Raw genomic sequence first — 8,611 nt, 5'->3', positions numbered from 1 at the left:
AAAGACAGTTTTCTCTTTCAGGAGCAGATAATTCTTTCAATCATGTTAGTAGGATCCTGACTGTTAGATTCTGCTCCAGCCAGCCCACATATTATGGCTTCACTCTTCTGGCTTTGAAACATGTATAAAAGACTAGAGTGCTGACAAAGAAAAAAAAGCCATGATTGTGAAAACTTTCATCCTCATACCAAAATGAACAAAGAGAAACAATATTAAAGAAGAAAATGGGTGTGAAACTATGAAAGGTCCCAGCTTCGTAGTACAAACCCTGAAAAACCCGTAGAACAGTTTAGATGAAACTGAAGGATGGTGCCTTGGGACCCTTCAGCTCCAGAGCACAGTGCCGAGTGGGGATGGTGGTAAATACGATTCCAAATGGCCCGGTTCTAGGTGGGCATTGGAGGGACAGAGCTTACTAGATTCTGTGAGGAGGGTGGGGTCCTTCTATGTGCCCCTAAATTATTTGGTTAGCTCCGGGGTAGACTTGACAGAATATAGACTCACATACTGTTTTATAGTAACAATAGTCAACTGTCCATACCCTTGGGTTCTCTATCTGCAGGTTCAACAAACTTCAGATCAAAAATATTGGGGAAAAAAATTGCGGAAATTTCAAAATGCAAAACTTGCATATGCTGCACACTAGCAAATAACTTTTACATAGCTATATAGTATGAGATAAGTAATCTAGAGATGATTTAAAGTATATGGGAGGGTGGGGACTTCCCTGGTGGTCCAGTGGCTAATACTCCCAATGCTGGGGGCCCCAGTTCAATCCCTAGTCAGGGAGCTAGTTACCACATTCTGCAACTAAGCATTCCACATGCTGAAATGAAGACTGAAGATCCTGCATGCTGCAACTAAGACCTGGTACAGCCAAATAAATACTTTTAAAAAATAATAAAGTGTCCAGGAGGATGTGCACAGATTATAATGCAAACCTTTTGTTGTTTTTTATGTAGGACTTGAGCATCTGTGGATGTTGGTATCTGCAGGGTGTCCTGCAACCTATGCCCTACTTTGGATATCAAGGGACTATTGTATTTTTTTCCACCTTAAAGTAACTTTCTAGCTCCCAGGGGAGGAAAGAGGAGAAGATGAGAAACCCACGAGCAGCAGGTGTGCTGGTTCTCTTGCTCCGGCTCAAGGGGACAGCTTGTCTCTGGTCCTGCCCAGTATCCTGGCAAAGAAACAAGAGTTGCACCAGCTTTTCAAGGCCAATCTCGATTCACCTTTGGAAATGTTTGCTTTTCTTTTTTACAAGTGCCTAGAATTATTTGACCAAACTCTGTGATTGATGGCATAATACCAGCATTGGGAGGAAATAGATTTATACTATTTTTAAAAACTGGCAAAATGAACACCCAGTCTTACCTCATTATCTTTTGGATTCCAACCTGCCACCCTCAGTCAACATGCCCTACATTTTTCTTGACATGAAGGACGGTGTGGAGAATATTTCCCAGCTCTCCAGAACTAAATTAGAAAAGGGTACAGTGCTGACTTAACTATTTTGTGAGCTAGTTATAGTAAGGCAATTTTGATTTTTTTAAAAATATATTGTGCCCCCTTTAAAAGTCTGTTTCTTCACCAAAACACAGCAAGGAGGCTGAGGAGGAGGAGGAGGAAAAAACCCAGCCAATCACTTTCTTCCTCCATAATCATCTTGAGAATGTTCTGAGAGGCGAAAAAACCAAAAGGAAAGATTTGGGGAGCTCCGTAAAAGCACACATACAGAGAAGTTGGGGACAGTCTTTAAACTCTGGCCACCCTTGGTGCAGACAGCGAGTGGTGTGGGATTTTGTCTCCTGAGAACTCCCGAAGCTGCTGGGGGTGGGGCTAGGGGTGGTTCTGGTGGTGGAGTATGTGAGGGTGAAGGCTGAAGGCTAAGCTTCTGTAAACAAGTCCAGTGGCTTTGGGCAAGGTTTATTTCCCGGGTAATGCTCCTCCTTGGAAGGAAAGTTATGACCAATCTAGATACCATATTAAAAAGCAGAGACATTACTTTGCCAACAAAGGTCCGTCTGGTCATGGCTATGGTTTCTCCAGTGGTCATGTATGGATGTGAGAGTTGGACTGTGAAGAAAGCTGAGTGCAAAAAAATTGATGCTTTTGAACTGTGGTGTTGGAGAAGACTCTTGAGAGTCCCTTGGACTGCAAGGAGATCCAACCAGTCCATCCTAAAGGAGATCAGTCCTGGGTGTTCATTGGAAGCACTGATGCTGGACCTGAAACTCCAGTACTTTGGCCACCTCATGTGAAGAGTTGACTCATTGGAAAAGACCCTGATGCTGGGAGGGATTGGGGGCAGGAGGAGAAGGGGATGACAGAGGATGAGACGGCTGGATGGCATCACCGACTCGATGGAGTTTGAGTAAACTCCGGGAGTTGGTGATGGACAGGGAGGCCTGGCGTGCTGCGATTCATGGGGTCGCAAAGAGTCGGACACGACTGAGCAACTGAACTGAATGGTCCACAGCGGTGGGATGGTCCTGCCCCATGTGGCCACCTGGGTCTCAGATGTTTTCCATCTTGTCACTCAGCTGTCCCCAGATCACTGTCACTGTGTGTACTGTTGAAGCAAGAAATGGTGATGTGTCCTGTTGCCATGTAGGACTCTCAGCTGGCAAGAAGGAGAAAGAGCCACAGGCAATGTCTTAAGAACCCCCCATACTTGGAAATGCCACACATCAATTTTGCTCATATTTCGTTGATAAGACCTTGGTCACATGGCTACGTCTGACTGCAAGCAAGACTTGGAAAGATTAGCCTAGATGGCCACCATGTATATATGGATTACTCCATTGCCATGTAAGCACTAAGGAGAAGGAGAAAATGGATTTTGGTACTTGCAGACGACCCTAGGGAGTGGGACCTCAGAGAAAGTAATTGCTGGGACAACCCAGGGTCATCAGTATTGACTGACTGTGCAGATAATGAAAAAGCACGTTGGATATATTTAAATTAGTCCAAGCTGCACAATTGGTCTAAATAGCCCCTATAAAACAGAATCAAGGAAGGAAAAAGGATAGAACTTAAATTCTAACCAGGATTCTTTTTGAGAGAAAAAAATATGGAAGAGAACAAGAGATTTGGGTTAAGAAGCTGGCTTGAGAGACTTCTGTTTCTAGAGTTTCAGCCTCAAATAAATATTGATAGTAAAGGATTATAATCCATTCAATAAAATAAGAAATCACGGGTTCACACAGATACAAGTAAACTAATACAAGTTTGGGGATTCCCTGGTGATCCAGTGGTTAAGAATCCGCCTTCCAATGTAGGAAACTTGGGTTCAACCACATGCCACAGGGCAACTAAGCCAAGCCCTGAAACCAGTGGTCCTGCGTGCCATAACAATGGTCCTGCGCGCCACAATTAAGAGCCAACACAGCCAAATTAAAAAAAAAATTTTTAAGTTTGACAAGGTACAGGGTAATTACACAGTTGCAAAGTACATCCCAGGGCTTCCCAGGTGACATAGTGGTAAATAATCTGCCTACCAATGCAGGAGATGCAGGTTCTATCCCTGGGTCGGGAAGAACCCCTGGAGGAGGAAATGGCAACACACTCCAGTATTTCTTGCCTGGAAAATCCCATGGAGAGGGGAGCCTGGCAGGTTACAGTCCATGGGGTCACAGATTCAGACACAACTGAACATGCACACACACAAAGTACATCCCTCAAAGTACTAATTACAAAGGGTAACTTCTCTGGCTGAGCCACCTCCATCAAGTGATCAAAGTGAACTTCACCAGTATGGGTCAAATCTAAATCGTGTGCAGCCTGAGAATATGCCAGGAGAAAAGAGCATCTGGCCAGATTTCTGCCAAAGGTCACAGCCTGAATTTAATTACGAAGAAATGGCAGATGAGCACTAAGAGATACCCTTCAAAATCATCGTCCTGTCATTTTCAAAACTGTCAAAGTCATGTAAGTCAAGAAAAGCAACCGCCACAGACATGAAAGCCGAACACGGCACATGATTCTGTACTAGACCATTTCTTTATCCAGAACTTCTTTAGGACAACTGGTGGAACTTGAAAAGAAAAATCTGAGGATTAGATGGTAATGATGGGTCAATATCAGTTTCCTGATTTTGATGTTTGTCTTTTGGTTTTGTAGGAGAATCTCCTTGTTTGCCAGAATCAAGACTCCAAAGTATTTACAGTGATGAAGCTTCTTGTTGGCCACTTGCTCTCAAATGACTGAGGAGAAAAATTTATTTGTATAGTACTTGCAACTTTTCTGTAAAGTTTGAAATTATTTTTTTAAAAACCCAACCAATTTTAAAAATACCATTTATGTAGCATCATATACTTAGTAATTTAGCAGGATAATAAAAACTTCTATAAAGGAAAAACTAAGGAAAAGGAAAAAAATAAACTTTGTACTATTTAGGAATACCTACATTATATGGTAAGGCTAAAAAAACCCCAAGGAAACAGTATACCCCAAATTCAGGATGGTGGTAACCCTGGGGGTGTGGGAGAAGGTGATGTCACAGGGAGGACCCACACAGCAGCATCAGGGTGTAAGTGATATTCCACTTTTTCAAATAAAGCTGTTTGTTATTGTGCTTTATAATTAATGCACACACAATGGTTGTATTTTTCTTATATATCAAATATTTCATAGTAAGGAAAAAATACATGATGTTATTGCATTTATAGTAGAAAAATAAACCATATATGTATAGAACTGTATATGTAAAACTATGTGTGTACATCTATGTTTATAAAATATAGAGAGAAAGGACTAGAAAAATACCCACTAACAAAACCAAAATGCCTTACAAATTTATGTTGAGCACATGTCAAATTTTATTAAGTTGCTGACAAGGGAAAATGGAAAGAGAAAAGTATGCCAGCTTGGTTTAAAGTTGCTGCTATGGACTATGAATACACTGATGACCGGGGCTGGGAACCTTCACCATTCAAGAAAGACAGGGCAGGCTTCAGAATGAAGAAAGATTAAGACAGGGACTTCCCCGGTGATCTATGGGCTAAGACTCTACACTTCCAATGTAGGGACCCTGTGTTCAATCCCTGGTCAGGGAGCTAGATGACACATGCCACAACTAAAGATCCCGAATGCTGCAACTAAGACCCAGTGCAGCCAAAAGATAAATATTTTAAAAAGAAGAAAGATTAAGACAGTTGAAAAGCATGTGTAATGCTCTATAATTCTTATTCTCTATAAAACCTCACATGATCTCACTCAGTTCAGTTCAGTCACTCAATCGTGTCCAATTCTTTGCGACCCTATGGACTGCAGCATGCCAGACTTCCCTGTCCATCCCAAACTCCCAGAGCCTACTCAGACTCACGTCCATCAAATCAGTGATGCCATCCAACCATCTCAGCCTCTGTTGTCCCCTTCTTCTCCCCCCTTTAATCGTTCCCAGCATCAGGGTCTTTTCTAATGAGTCGGTTCTCTGCATCAGGTGGCCAAAGTATTGGAGTTTCAGCTTCAACATCAGTTCTGCCAATGAACACCCAGAACTGATCTCCTTTAGGGTGGACTGGTTGGATCTCCTTGCAGTCCAAGGGACTCTCAAGCGTCTTCTCCAACTCCACAATTCAAAAGCATCAATTCTTCACTGCTCAGCTTTCTTTATAGTCTAAATCTCATATCCATACATGACTACTGGGAAAACCATAGCTTTGACTAGATGGACCTTTGTTGGTAAAGTAATGTCTCTGTTTTTTTTCTCACTAGTTATGTCTTGAAGTGCATGCTTTAAGAGACAATAAGAGACTTCCCTAGAGCTCAAATGGTAAATAATCTGCCTGCAAAGCAGGAGACCGGTGTTCGATCCCTGGTTTGGGAAGTTCCTCTGGAGGAGGGAATGGCAAGCCACTTCAGTATTCTTGTCTGGAGAATTCCATGGACAGAGAAGCCTGGCGGGCCACAGTCTGTGGGGTCGCAACGAGTCGGACGTGACTGAACAATTAACACAGCCCACACAGAGACAACATTACATTTAAAATATAAATGTTTAAGAATAAATGAAATGTAAACGCTTGAAATGAACCACAATTTTTGTAATTTTCTTTGGCATTTCTTTTTTTCATTATAATATCTGGAGCCTCAAGAAAAAAAAAGAAGTGGCCCCAGCACCACCCTAGTCTGTCTTCTGAGCAACTCTCACTAGATCTGATTGGTACCACTTATTACTGTCTGAAAAGTCTTTTTCCCTCATACATAGGTTTTTCTTTGAAAATGATAAGGTAGCAGATTTATCTAAGGGTCAAGAATTGGTGAACAAATGTCTCGTTGTATCTGTGCTGAATTGACTGAGGGCTGGCTCTGGGCTCTAAGGCCAGGGTTTCAAACCGCATGGTTTGGCTTCAGTACTGGTGTTTGTAGTTGTGCCACATCAGAGCAGGAAGTGGTGCTACTGATGCTGATAACCACTCATCACCCCTGTGTTTTGGGATGACAGAGGAAGAATGACCAACAACCCTGAACTGAGTGTTTGTGGGCAGCATAATACTAGGGCACTGGGAGGGGGGAAGGGGGGTGGGGTTGGTGAGGGTAGATATGGAACATGAATATTTATAGGCTGTATCAGAATTTTCCAGAGAAAGAGGACAGAATGTGTGTGTGTGTGTTTACAGAGAGAAGAGAAGGAGGCTTCATCTTTTTTTAAAAAAATATTAATTTATGAGGCTGAGCCAGGTCTTAGTTTTTGCATATTTGATCTTCCTTGTGGCACGTGAACTCTTAGCTCTATGTGGGATCTAGTTCCATGACCAGGGATTGAGACCAGGCCTCCTTGTTGGGAGCACGGAGTCTTAGCCACTGGATTAACAGGGAAGACCTGAGAGAGGCTTTTTTTTAGGGACTTGGCTCACGGCAGAGGCTGGGCTAGTCCAAAGTATGCAGGGTAGGCCTGCAGGCTGGAGATTCGGCAGAGTAACCACTGGTAGAATTCCTTCTTGCCCGGGGAGGTCAGCGTTTCTATTCAGGCCTTCAACTTATTGGATGAGCTTACCACATTATGGAAAGAAATCAGTTTAGTGTTAATCTCATCTTAAAAACACCTTCACAGCAACATCTAGAATGTTTGACCAAATAGCTGGGTTTGTGTCCATAAAGTTAACCATCATATAAATTCTGGACTAAAAGATGCTTTTCATTCTTGATCAGGTGACCATAGAGAATCTCCCATAAGCCATCAGCACAGCAGGTGGCAGCATGACAGATTCAGTCCTCAGCTTTTTAGTATATCTTTTATATAGATAATTTATATACTGATACCCCCAAACTGCCATTTTAGGCTAGATTTGGGTCTTTGTACATCAGCAAATGGACCAGCATATCAAGGTATGTGATAGCAAGTCACAGAGTGGTATAAAATTGTATACAGCTGGATGGCATCACTGACTCGATGGACATGAGTTTGAGTAAACTCCAGGAGTTGGTGATGGACAGGGAGGCCTGGTGTGCTGCGATTCATGGGGTAGCAAAGAGTCGGACACGACTGAGTGACTGAACTGAACTGAACATTTGAATAATGTATCAAACTATGAAATTTATTTTTTAAAAGAGTAAGTAACAGAAAAAACACTGGCCAGTTTTATCAAGAAAACAATTGAGATATATGAAAAACACTGGGTGGATTCAAAAGAACAAACCTTTAAGCTTTAATGGGCTTCATAAGGCTTAAGCTAAAACCTGTGTGTTTATCACTTATGCTCAGGATTCAGCTACTTGTTTTCATGTCTGTTGTTTCCACTAGATCCTAATCAGCTTGAAATAGGGCCTGCGTTGTGCTGTTTTGAAGTCCAGGATTCAAGCCCATGGCCTGGCATAGAAAATTTGCTCAATTGATGTTTGTTGACTGGAGTTTTTAAAACTTGATTTTCTCTTCTAAAGCTTGCTCATGGTAGTAGATTTAGAACACAAACACAATTCTAAGTAAGAAAATTGAAATCATCTGAAATTCTATCACCCAGAGAATCACATTTTCATCCACTTTTCAAAGCATGTCCCAGATGTCACTTTGGAAGTCATTGGTTCTCCATAGAACCTCCATGTCGTCTGGGACCCTGGAATCCAGTCAGCTGCTCCTGGGACCCCCAAAGCTGGGCACCCACCCCACCGTTTCTACTCAAAGGTCTTTCTCTACCTGGGCATCCACCCAAGCATCCTCAATTTACCTGGGATTTCAGATTCTGTCCCTGCCCCTCATGGTTCAGCCTGGAGTTGGGGGTGGGAGGTAGGGAGTACATTTTAGCCCACACTCACTCCATCCATTCCTCCCCTCAGTCTTAGTCTCAGGAGTGAAGAGTCCAGCTTCATTCCATTTGCCACCATCCTTCCCATTGCATGTGAGTGCGTGCGAAGTTGCTCCAGTTGTGTCCAACTCATTGCAACCCTCTGGAGCCTACCAGACTCCTCTGTCCATGGGGATTCTCCAGGCAAGAATACTGGAGTCGTTTGCCATGCCCTCCTCCAGGGGATCTTCTCCACCGAGGGTTCAAACCTGCGACTCATGTCTCCTGCATTGGCAGGAGGGTTCTTTACCATTAGTGCCACCTGGGAAGCCCCTCATTGCCCACAGGGCCTCCCTAAACTGTGGAAGTTTGAAAGCCAACAAAAGGGG

The sequence above is a fragment of the Muntiacus reevesi genome, chromosome 18, assembly GCF_963930625.1.
Source record: "Muntiacus reevesi chromosome 18, mMunRee1.1, whole genome shotgun sequence".
Classification (NCBI taxonomy): Eukaryota; Metazoa; Chordata; class Mammalia; order Artiodactyla; family Cervidae; genus Muntiacus; species Muntiacus reevesi.
The sequence above is the reverse complement of the archived record's forward strand: the minus strand, read 5'-3'. Positions refer to the sequence as shown.